At 43.0% G+C, this 12,406-nt stretch overlaps 1 protein-coding gene across 3 annotated transcripts in view; it reads right to left on the bottom strand.

Moving 5' to 3' along the window:
* Nucleotides 1-12,406, bottom strand: part of LOC128876429 (xaa-Pro aminopeptidase 1-like) — a 41,557-nt gene that overhangs the window by 15,375 nt on the left and 13,776 nt on the right. The window lies entirely within an intron of this gene.

Here is a 12,406-nt window from a genome sequence, read left to right as displayed (position 1 = left end):
GTTAGGAATATTAATTACTTTGCGGTAATACAGTGCAAAACAGAGATAGGCAGAGTTTTGGTCGAATATGTTTGTTTCAATGTTTTTTAGAAGCCTGTTGAAGGTAAATGATTCGTCGCTGAGTTGGTATTTTTCTTCCATTTGGAAAAAATCTTCAGTAAATGTTCCTTGGTTGAGAGAGAAGGGGAGTATGTAAAATTATTACTCACTAAAACCCTAGGGATCACCATCCTTATTTTCGACCACTTTGTAAATTTCACACTGTAAATTTTGGAAGAAAAATTGAGCCGTTCGTTGCACAAATCGATTAACTTTCATAAAACAAAAAGTTGAGAAATGCGATGAAATAATGTACATGTGATTTGTTCAGTGACCAGTTCAATTGTCTCACTGGAAGTTATTTCGAACGCGAATTACCTTCGATACTTTTTCAGGATGAAAATAAAAAGGTTGCAATTACTCATTAACAATTAATTATTATTAAACAGTATCTTCGGTTTAAACTAGAACTTTAGGCGACTTCAGCGCCATAGGTCGGCTATCCTTGAAAAGAAAGCTACCCTTGTGGCGGTCGGAAAAACGCGCAGTTCAGTTGTCGATAGGCGGTTGACGAGTGTAGGTCGATACTTGTAACGGCTGTAACCTCTTGAGGGACGAATTGTAACTTCCACGTTTCTTACAACAGAAATGTTCTACAGTTCATTTTATTTCATGTATAATAACAATACAGAGTCTACAGAGATTATGTGCTGTCTTACATTAATACATGTTTTTTTATTTTTAATTCTAAAAGGTACTGTGATCGCAAATAATGTTAACTTCGATATAAAAGCAACCGTTTCACGTATGAGCCAATATCCCTCAAGAAGTTAAGACTCCTCGAAGCGTCTTGCATTGTAATTATCTAAAAATTTTAAAGTGTGATGAAGAACGTGTTTTTTTTTATTGGTGACTAGTGGCCCCGTGCAGTTTTGATTTCGTCTTCAGTGGGTGATCAAATTATTGTGAACACTTCCAAAAGTCACATATTGCGTATGAAGAAAAGCAGAACAAATATTTCTATCGCGTGTGAAACAATCACACGCTCACAGCGTAGGAAAGCTTCTCAAGAAAGCTGAATTGATCACACGATCGATGGATTTTGATGCCAAAGAAACGAAATTTAAAAACCTGTATAAATACATAAAATTCTAGACATTATAAACAGAATGTAGAAACACGAAATAATGCGCAGCATTTGCCTATCGACGATATTCGACTGTTCCGAAGAAATGAACGACGAGACACGTGAAAGGAAACAGTTTGATTCTCTTCGGGAGGTCGACGGATCAGGAGCGAAACGTTTAAGGTTTCTCGCAATGTTTTATACCGCCATTACCTGCATTATCAATATTAATTGCTTAAATAATCGATTCATTGAATAGCAATGTCATTGTTACTATTATCAGTATCGATTCCTCGCGCTTTTATCGCGTATTACCGTACCGACGTTCTACGTGATATCTAGATACAAGAAGAGAAAAACTGTCGTATCGCTTAAATTTACCCGCCACTTGTTACTTGACTTCGCAGTAAGATGTCGGGCAATAAAATGATCTCAAGGCACGGGGGGGGGGGGGAGAGATGATCGAGATGCTGCGACAGTGAACCGTTTCTCGAGATGATCTTCAACATCTTCGGACCAGGCTCGCATGGAAGGACAGCTGGTAGTTTCATCTTACGAGTTGTTAAATCTCTGGACCAGTTAGACTGCTCACGCCACTTCTCTTTCGTTCATCCCTACCACCGCTCTATCGAGTGGATTGAAGTATGTATATACCAGAGTTGGGCGCCATTCGTACGCCTTACTCCTTACTATTCAATTATTCTTCGAATAAAAGTTTACACGTTTATTATACATTTCTTATACACTTCTTATCTTTTTGTTGCTTGACAACTCATCTCTGTGGGGGTCCGCTGGCCTCCCATTAGCTCGGATACCTCGGGGATGCTAAGCCCGTACTGTAGCTTACAAAAACACTGCTACAACCCCTGAGGGCTCGTACGTCTGGGCCACGTGACGAGATGATGTTCAGTTTCTTCCTAACAGGTTCTCATGACGTCGACTTGCTCTTTTTCATCTCTTCCGACTGGACCACTTTTTCCACTGGATCGCTCTTCTATCATTTTCCTCATTCATGTCTCGCTTGCCAGAGGCGTGTATCAGGCGTCTTCGTTGCACCGTCCCGTCCAAGGAGATGGTTTCTGGATGTCGTTGTCTCTTACGGACTCGTCAGAGTCGATATCTCGTCGGCAGTCGAAAGAAGGAATGCCGGATCAGCGGCTCATGTCGTCGAGAAAGTAGTCGTGTGCTCGAAAAATGTTTGGTTATCCCCTTTGTTCGGCTAGCAGGGATGTATATTGGTTTCGCGGTCAAACGGGCTTCGATTTGGGATGGCTCGAGGCTTTTTACAACAGGAGACCAAAAGGGGAACCTGGGTGCTCCTCGAGGGTGGTTTTACAGCAGCAATGTTTTCTGCAAGCTTCGATATCGTTACTATGCATCGATAGGAGGAAATGGGGTATACTAAATCAGTGTCTCATTGTGTGCTATGTATTACTGGAGAGATTCAGTTTACTTCGTGGATACAGACCGTAGTGATTTTTAGAAGGACTATAAATAGATTCGGAACAGTTTTATAATTGTTGAACTTCGAGTACGGGACTGGATCCTTTAGGAATCTTTTGAAAGAAAATATTCGTGGCTATTTGGTAGGCGACAGTTTTATGGCAGGGTCAGGACTCTCGAGCGGACTCTCGAAAGCCAGGCGCCTCCACGGGCGGTCGAAGAGGCTTAATGACTGTGTCAGGCGGCCATCGAGTGCCGCAGGCCTGGTTGTTTACAACAGACCCTGATTGCCAGGTAACTCGAGGTTCCACTACCTAGAAGAAAAGAGACATTGTCCTGAAGTTCCTGCCTACATGATGGTTAAGGCCTTGCCTTCTTAATAAGAGGACACCGAGGAAGAGTAGGACACCCAGCCCAGAATCACCAAGTGAGAGTGATTTCTAAACGTCAAATATCAGACTTTTACCTACGTATAACGTATACGCTTAATTTTTAACAATCATCTCGTCTCTCAATTTTCCCTCATATATTCTTTACACCTCAGCAAATGTGCAAATAATTTTCCCATTAATCGAAGTTAGCAATTGACGCAGAATTAACAGTGACACGAAAAAAAAAAGAAATCGATGACCACGAATGGAGCGACAGGCGCGTCGAAACGTATCGCGAGGGCGTCGCGAATCGGAACGCGGGGGCGGATGTGCACGCGGAGATATGCGCGCGACGGGGGTGGCGCGCTGGCGCTGTCAGCCATCATCGGCAGAGATCGATAACCCTGGATCGGTGTGCGTGCACACGTTCGACGACCGCCCAAGGAAATGCGAAAAAAAAGGGATCGAAGAAAAAACGAAGAAGGGTGTGGTGTCAGGGGTAAAAAGACATCATAAATCGCGCGGGACCGAATCCGCGACACCGCCTCGCGAACCCCCTTGTTCGCCATACGATCCTGGCCGCAGTGAGACGGACGGTTGCTTAAGTGGCCGAACCCGGGGCTCTCCAAGGTCTCCCCGCCCTGTGTCTCCAGGCGATTCGTCCGTTGAAAGTACGCCCGGAGAAAAAGATGCTGCGGAGGTTTTTATCGGCTCCTTTCGAGGGACGAAGCGTCGCCGGTGCCCGCCACCCTGCCAGGCGAGCATGCAACGACGGAGGTAGTTTACTGTCACAAGTCGCTGGGGGGACATCTGCGTCCACGCTGCGCTTCGATTGGGAGGGTGAACTCGACCCTGTCCGGGGGATGTTTCGCAGTTGCGCCGTGACGCCGCGTTCGATGTTTGCGTAAACATGGCCTCTTCATTGAGGGAGGGTAATGGAGAAAGTGGATTCGTGGAGAGTAGGAAGTAGCTTCGAAGGAGGTTTTTCATTTTAGGTGGTGAATCTATAGCGAGAAAATTCATGAACTGGAGGCATTAGGTTTCTTTTGTAGGTGTTGGTTTATGTTTCAAGAAATTAATTTGGATATTCTATGGACAAGAGAACTTCATGTATATTGTGGTTTGAACAGGAAAGTTTTATTAGCGACTTCGATCGACACTAAAACTACCAACGTTCAGGTTGTAGTTCTCATGGACAATTGCACGTTACTATATGTTTGAAAGTAGAGAATGGAGAGTAGGAGAGGAGAGGAGAGTAATTCAAAACATGTTAGCGCTTTCCCATCTCTCTGGTTCATTGCCAAGTTCATTGCATTTTAGTACTCTGTAGACTAGGGTCATTCGTGATTGGGTGAATTTGAAAAGTAGAGGTACCTCATAAACTAATTGGAAGAGACCCCCTGGTATTTTATGTCATTCTTAAAATGTTTCGTTCTAAACTAAAGGTTTGAAAAAAGACTTTTGCACAATGAAAAGGCTGGAATGAATGTCCCTCGTTTAGGGTTTGATGTAATCGAAAGAACGTTTACAGAGTAGGGGTTTAATTGGTCGTCGATTTGAAGGTGCGAAGCAGTGGATCAGGGATAATCGGAAACCAATGGACAGAAAGAGGTTTGCCAATAGCATTACCACTTGAACAGGGTTACAGAATCATTAATAGGAGTAATGACCCTCGTAGTCCTTGGCATCATTTAGAAGGGTTGAAGTGGGGTGAGATTATATCAAAAAGTTTTTCAAGTTAACATTTTCATTGATCTTCATACTTTCAATTACTACACACATACATTGACAATATGTGTTCCGGTAGCGGTCTCTGATCACAAGGCAGCGGCACGTTTGTCGGCACCATTGTTAATGACGAAGGCCTTTGAGGACATCTGGTGCTCGAGACACGTGCAAAGGCTTTGTAAAGTCTCGTGCTGATGACTATAATTTCTTTTCTAAATATTTTACATTCATCTACCTCGATGCTGATGAAATTTGATTTCGAGAGGGGTCTCAAGTGACCCGAGATGGTGATACAAAGACAGTCCAGATGTTTATCATTTCTTTTCTAAATACATTCGTCTGGTTCGATGCTGATACAATTTAATTTGAAGAGGAGTCTTAAGTGACTTGAGAAGGTGACCCATGGAAGATTCGAGTGTGGTGAAATAAGTGAATTAAGTGTTGTGTCACGATGGAACAAATTATTGAGCAAAATTACAATTGAGCCTAGTGGATTACTTGTGACAGTGGAACGGTGTATTCGAGTGTGGAGAACGTCATAATGAAGTTCATCGGGAAAGGCTTTGCTTTTAGGTAAGAGGACTGTGAGGAACACCTTGCCCTGTAAGAAGTATTCATATATCTAATTTTTAACATCATAACTCACCCCCTCCCAATCTCTACTCCTCCTAAAAAAATATTTCAACCCCAAAAACATCAAATATTCTAAATTCTACTAATTAACCCCTACTCAACAACCTACTTACCCCTTATTTCAATTTAAGATTCCATCCGGCATCTTTATTGACACCACAAGCGCTCGAAATTCCACCTACCCCGCCTCTCTCTCTCTCTCTCTCTCTCTCTCTCTCTCTCTCTCTCTCTCTCTCTCTCTCTCTCTCTCCCCCTCTCCCTCCTCACCGAGTGAAAACCTATTTTAAATCAGGTTTCAATTCTCCCTCAATGAATATTTTCCACCATTCCCTTCCACCCTTCGTTGGCGCGGGTCGATGCGTCATCCACGTAAGACAATCGACGCCCAGGCGAATCTTGGTAGAACTTGAGGTATCGAGAGTTCATCAGCGCGCCGGGGGTGCGTATCGGCGGTTCGATAGCCAATAAATACGGGGTCCTCGACGATCGGGAATAGGAATTCCCGATTGGTTCGCGGAACGGGGCTGCATACGGAACCTAGAGGTTAGTACCTCGCTTGGGAATCGATAAATCGAACGTGTACGCTCGCACGCTCGGCGTAGACTCGACCGGAAATGGAGCAGGCCGCCATCAATCCCAGAAGGTCGAACCAATATTTCCGATAGGCGTCTTATCGGTTTCCGATTGGGACGAGTCCTGGGGTAGTCGTCGAAGGACGACGAAAGGGTTCCATCCTCCCAAGGGTGGACGACAACGCGAGTTTTCTAGTGGCCACCCTTGTCCAAGGGCCGCACACTTTGTGTTTATTGGAAAACAAGGGCGGTTCGGTAGCAGGATAACACGAGGCTGCAGGGGGTGATTTTCAACCCCTGCGAAGGGTGGTTGCTCCCGTTATTCATTAAATGGAGTCACGTCACAGTCATCGACCGACACGCGTACTCGTGGATCCTGTTTCTCTGCTGGGGTTTCGCGCAGCTGGCGTCACTTTAGGGGCGTCGCAGCTGAGCCCCGTTGTATAGCAGTCGGTGGATGGAAACGACTTTCGAATGTTCAGTGATTGAAGAGGAAGAAGGACGAAACGAGTTACCTATTGTTTAACCGCTGTTGTACGCACCGCATTCAATGTTTTTGATGGGTAGTAGTTTGTAACAGTGGACCAAACCTTGTGATAGCTGTGTCGTGACAAAGGCAGGTGACCTGAAGTAACGAAGTTAAATAATATACGGAATAGGATGGAAGTAAGTAAAGAAAATGAAAATTAATTAAAATAGCCAAAGGATATCAGACTCCACGGTTTGCTACGATGGATAGTCCATCTTTTAAAAACATCGACTTTTTGCGGAAGGCTGAGGATTTTCTAGGATTCCCTGCACTGTTTATTTGGAGATACAGAACCTATCCACTCAAACCCCCATGGTATCTCACTCCGTACGCATTAGGGGCTGCCTGAGGACACCAACGGCACAGCTTCTAGTGCGTAGATAGTTCACTCACGGTGATAGAGGAGTTGAATATCTCACGAAATTCTAGAATGCGACCTCGGACTAACTTTTCCTGGTTTCCAAGATGCACTTTCGAGAAAAGGTACGCCCTTGACCACACGCAACTTCGATCTTAACGACCCATTTCGTCACATTCAAGTGCCTGAGAATACACACAATGCCTGGCATGGAAGAAAGCCGATGTAACGTCGAAATCCTAAGGTAATAAACCGAGGAAACGCCTTTCGATGTTCGAATGGTTACAATAAAGAAAGGTCTAGGCTCGAAGTTATGCCTTTTGAAGATTCTACTCCCTGTCGCAACATATAATTTGGAAATACTAAAAGCGTACATTTTAACCTCTAATTTAGGTACTACTTAAAAATCCTGTTATACAAATGCCTATAAGTTACACCGAAACCCCCTTTCCGGAGGTGTCAAGTATTTTTCTTTGGGCATCAAAAGATAAACCGTTTCAAAGGAACTACAGGCTAAACCTAATTCCCAAATAAAAATAACGTTGTCTAATTTCGAGATGTCAGCTGTCCCGGCCTCCTGTTGTCCCTGTCAAACCGTCTCCAAGAGAAACACGTGGACACAAAAAGCTCGTACTTCAAAGGTTCTGAAATAACCGGGGAGCAACACGCGTTTCTTTGATCTTAAAAAGCGGACGAGATGTGCCAAACAGATTAAACCGACGTCAAGGAGGTGGCCCGCGCACGTTGTCATGATATTAGAGAAGTATCAACATTGCGGGAGTTTATTCTGATCCCCTTCAATGAGTTCGATGATGACGTTGCGGGAGCCGTGGGTTGGGAATGATTGGACCACCTCCGAAGAGACCTGCGCTCTAAAGGGGAGGAGGCACCAAGACTGAAGGGAGCCATTCATGGAAAGAAATGGGTTAGAACAGACGAGACATGCGATTATTAGGAACGTAGAACCGTCGAGCAACGAATTCAGTCATGGTTTCGATCGACAATGGAACAGCTGTAGGTTGTACGCGATCCTGAAGAGTGTCAGGTGTTCGCGTACCTTAGACCAAGACCCAGAACCTTATAAATGACTAGTTTATTTATTAAACAAATAACTTGTTTGTACGAAGAGACACTGGGAATTTTATTTAACGAATAACATTCATAACTCAAACGTGTTTATTATCGAATAAATAATGTATGTATGCAATTCAAACAAGCATAGTCCTCTTACTAAAGAGGAAAAACCTTCGAATTTGTCAGGACAACCTCTATTCATTCAGGCAAATAAACGGTTGCCTGGCAATCGACACATCTGGGCCTGTTATAAACAAGTAGACACTAGTGAGTAATAATCTGAGATACCCTCTATCCACCCTTAAGGGACAGGGTACTGGTGACTTTATACCTGTTTTCTAAGTGCCTATAACGGCTCCATTGGACTAAGAACCATTAACAGTAGTCACTGAAACGAATAATATGTTATTTAGCGCCTGTTCGACTCAGAATGACTGATGCGGAAAATAAAGAACAGAAAATCTATCAAAGATTATCCCCATGTAAAAAGAAATACCAAACAGTCACGAACTATGTACCTTCAAAAAGTTTCTAAAAGACGTTGCCGCTAACAAACTCAAACAAAGTTAAACACACACACCCAACTTACTCTCTTATCAATAAATGACATACTGTATCTTTGGCCTCACCTGACCTAGAATTTCCAATGTTCCAAACAGGCGAATTTCCTAGTTGCAAAATAAATTTTGCAGTTAAGTAATATTGCAAAAGACACCGTTTTTAACCAGCTGATCGCAAGAGTTGAATGTCCTCGAAAAATTTGGGAAGACCGCAGGCCGGGTGGTCGCGACACGCGGCTCGTTGGATGTTGTATTACAATTTTCGACGAATTCGCTACCGGGATGTAACAAATCGTTGTAAACGAAGTAAAGTTTGCAATTACCCAGGAAAACAGAAGGTACAGCGATGTATTATCGATAAACGTGGCCGCGTTACATTTGTAAAGTTCACCTACTCGCCGCGTGCTAACCTGTTACGCGACGCGACATTTTGTATTTAAAAAAAGCTGCCGACGACGATTATTGAACGTACAAGTGTGACTGTTCGATACGTCGCCCCACCTCTTCCGCATTCGACTCGATAATTTATCGGTGTCGTTTGTTTTATCGGCGTAACCTCCTCTGATAACTCCGCATACCTCCTGTACTCTCTGAGCACGTGCAAATCATTATACATGTACATTGGTCGTATCAGTTAGTTAATTACTGGCAGACTACTGAAGCGACACAATATATAAACAAACTAATAACACTTAAATGTAATTATTTTACGATATAATGCAATGACAACGCAATCCTAACTTCGTTTACTTCAGATTTTCTTGAGATAATCCTGTTCAATTGACTGTACAAGGACAAAGACACAATCTACAATAATTACGAATTAGATAATAACACTCGCTCACACCACCATATACTGTACAAGTGTCACATCATAGAATGAACACAAGACACACAAAATAAATATTTTTTAGACTAACCAACCCGATAATCGAAAGATGCGTTATGTACTAAAGAATCGTTACAGCGAAATTGTCGATATGTCAGTATGAGGGACGTCCTAAAATAAAAAATGCTCCGGAGGGTGCGAAGAGGATTATGGGCGTTTCTTCGTGACGTCGTTATAATTTCCTGTCATGGGCGTACGCATATGTTGAAACACGTGTGCACGCACGTGTAGCGTATGCAGTATACACGCAGGGGGCCCATTCATCTTACCCCGCGCGTTGTCAATGACCATTTTTTGTTTACAGATATTGGATAAGTGACAGCGTGAGGTAGCAGGGACGTATGACACGCAGGTGTACGCGCTGCATAGCGACGTGGGGCGTAGACCCGCTGTTGCGGACATTAATTAGGGTGGAACAATAGAGAACGAGATTTTTCACCAGGAACACATCGCGCAAAAGAGGTCGAGGCGTGGGAGTAGCGTTGCTGCTCGATGCCTGCAAATCGAACGGTGGTAGCTCCCACGCAGCAATCGATCGCGTGATTCCTGCCTTCTAAACAGTTTCTGACAAAACTTCCTGCGATTTCGTTAATTTCTCCACCATTCCGCGCATTATTATTGTCGCGTTAGTTAATTCTTCGAAAGACTTCGCTTCGCTAAGTCGTAAAACACTAAGTTCACCTCTTTTTCGCTTGTCCTAAGTGTACGTACATCTTTAAGGGATCTTTTCACTTTAGAGGTCCCAAAAAATTGAATTTAGAATTTGTAAGCATGAAGTGTTTAGGATATTCCTGTAAAACCTTTATATTACGTAGCTACATTAGTATTTATTATATGATACAGTCACTGCCAACGATAGTTGACGATCAATGGCGTTTTTCTTCTGTCCTGTAACAGTAAAACCAGGTCGATTTTCAGCGTTTTTCTTTTGTTCGTGTAACTATGAAGCCAAGCGAATCTGAAGATCAAGCCTGGTCGTGTTTCGACTCAAATGTATCTCTTGGGTATATAAATACGACTAGCTGGAATTTATTGAGAAAGGTAAACACGCCGTTGGGTGAAAGAAAAGAGGGCTCGGCGCGCTTGACATTTTGTTTAGACAGGTTGCGACACTTGCGACGAATGCGTGGGTGATAAGGGCGTTAGGGTGATAGAGAGAGTGTTTGGATCGCGTGACGGTTTGAATGAGTAGCGTCAAAGGCCCGAATGAAGAGTGTTTTGGGAAGAATTTATGTTAAGCCGAGGTACGAGGCTACGTCATAGTGTTATAATATAAGTTTGTTAAGAAATATCGATATATTATTTACCGATATTCTACAAGTTAGTATACCAAACATCTCTATCATCATTCATCCCACGATACAAATATACGAATAATAAAATTGATTGGAAATCAAAAAACATCGCTGTAAACGTGCTTAGCTATAAAATTTTTTATTTTTGTATGTCAATGTAAAAACGTAATAAAACTGTGCAGCAACTCCATCGTAATTTAATTCCTCTTCACAGTGATAGTGCGTTGTGACAGATAATTTCTTCTTGACTTGTACAGCAATTCTTCACTAATCACCGCAATTAAAAGAAGAATCCCATAGTTGTATCCTACGTGTATCTAGAATGTAATACGTGCGCGTTACACACGTGGACATTGTAAGGACACGAAGGAATAAAGGGCTTGAGAGGCAATGCGTGGCCTTACCAAGGAATCAGCCCCCATAGGGAGTGTTCAAAGGGTTCGACCGCGTTCCATGTATACCATATATAAATACACACATCCAGAAGACGCACGTACGCACACTTTATTATGTACAGTACCGATTAAAAGTTCGCGATACCATTCCCTTCAAAGGAAACATGTTTAGTGATGAAACAATTCTATAAAGAAAGTTCTACGTGCAAAATGGATTCAAAATGAATGAATTGAAAGAGTTACATCGCATTAACTAACAATATTTCATACATATGCGATGATGGATCGGAGATGGAACACGTTAAGTCTCAGGTAGACTTGAAACTTTGTCGTTAGAATTTAAAACAGAAGTGTCGATTAGCTTATACCAGATTGATATGTATTAGAAGCACTGTTAAAAAGATTCAACGACCAATTTGTTATATTTCACAGTAGAGAAAAATGTGTCACGAGTTCAATTTGGAGAGATCAAATGGTACCTCAACATGAGTGGAACAAGACTATGCCAACACCAAAAGTTCTTATATATCCAGTCACTTTGTATATCAATGCGTAAATAAATTCCTTTCTCTAGTTATTTCTAATGCCAATTTTTATTACCCGTTCAACTTTCAATGCCGCTTTAACTCCCGTTCGAACCTCTTCGTGACTTCGATGTTCGAACTCACCCACCATTCGTGTTCGATTAAACAACTCGAGGACTCGACAAACTTCTGAAATTCGAGTTGGCAACTTTTTAGTCGACACTGTACGCTCGCACGCGGCAACACCATAACTTTGCCATGCTTTGCGGACTGGTTAGGCTCACGCACTGCTGTACGAGCGTGAGTTATCGGGGAAGCATGATCTCTGCTGCCTCGCTCCTTTGACTCCTCCTTTGGCTCCTCCTTTGCTCCTTTTTGGGGCCGAGGCCAAAGCCTGACTGCGGTCCAACTGTGCAAGGGACGCATAAACAACGAGTATCCTGGATATACATCATGCGACATCCGATTCAGGGAAACACTTCCTCGAGCATGAGTAGGCGGAAGAGGTATGACAATGTCGCGAGCGAAGCGTGGAGGAAGCGTTAGGCTTGCGTGAACAGGAGCATCGGTGAAAAAGAGACAATTGCTACATGGATAACCTCTTGGTTCTTTCCGTATGCCATCCTGTACCTAGACGGATAACGTTCCTGGAATTAGCGTCTGATTATCGCTACTTCCTTTTATTAACAACTTCTCACTAATACTTCTTCTTGAGGTGCTTGTCCTCGGGAGGTGGGCAACATTATATTCGAACGAACAGGTAAAAAGGACTCAACGAAGGTTACTCGAGGAAGTAACTACACTCTTTAATCTGACTCTTTGATTATTATTATATTACTACTATACCTTCAAGTTCAGATACAGTGTAGG

This window comes from Hylaeus volcanicus, chromosome 5 (assembly GCF_026283585.1).
Source record: "Hylaeus volcanicus isolate JK05 chromosome 5, UHH_iyHylVolc1.0_haploid, whole genome shotgun sequence".
Lineage (NCBI taxonomy): Eukaryota > Metazoa > Arthropoda > Insecta > Hymenoptera > Colletidae > Hylaeus > Hylaeus volcanicus.
This window is presented reverse-complemented; position numbering and strand designations above follow the sequence as displayed.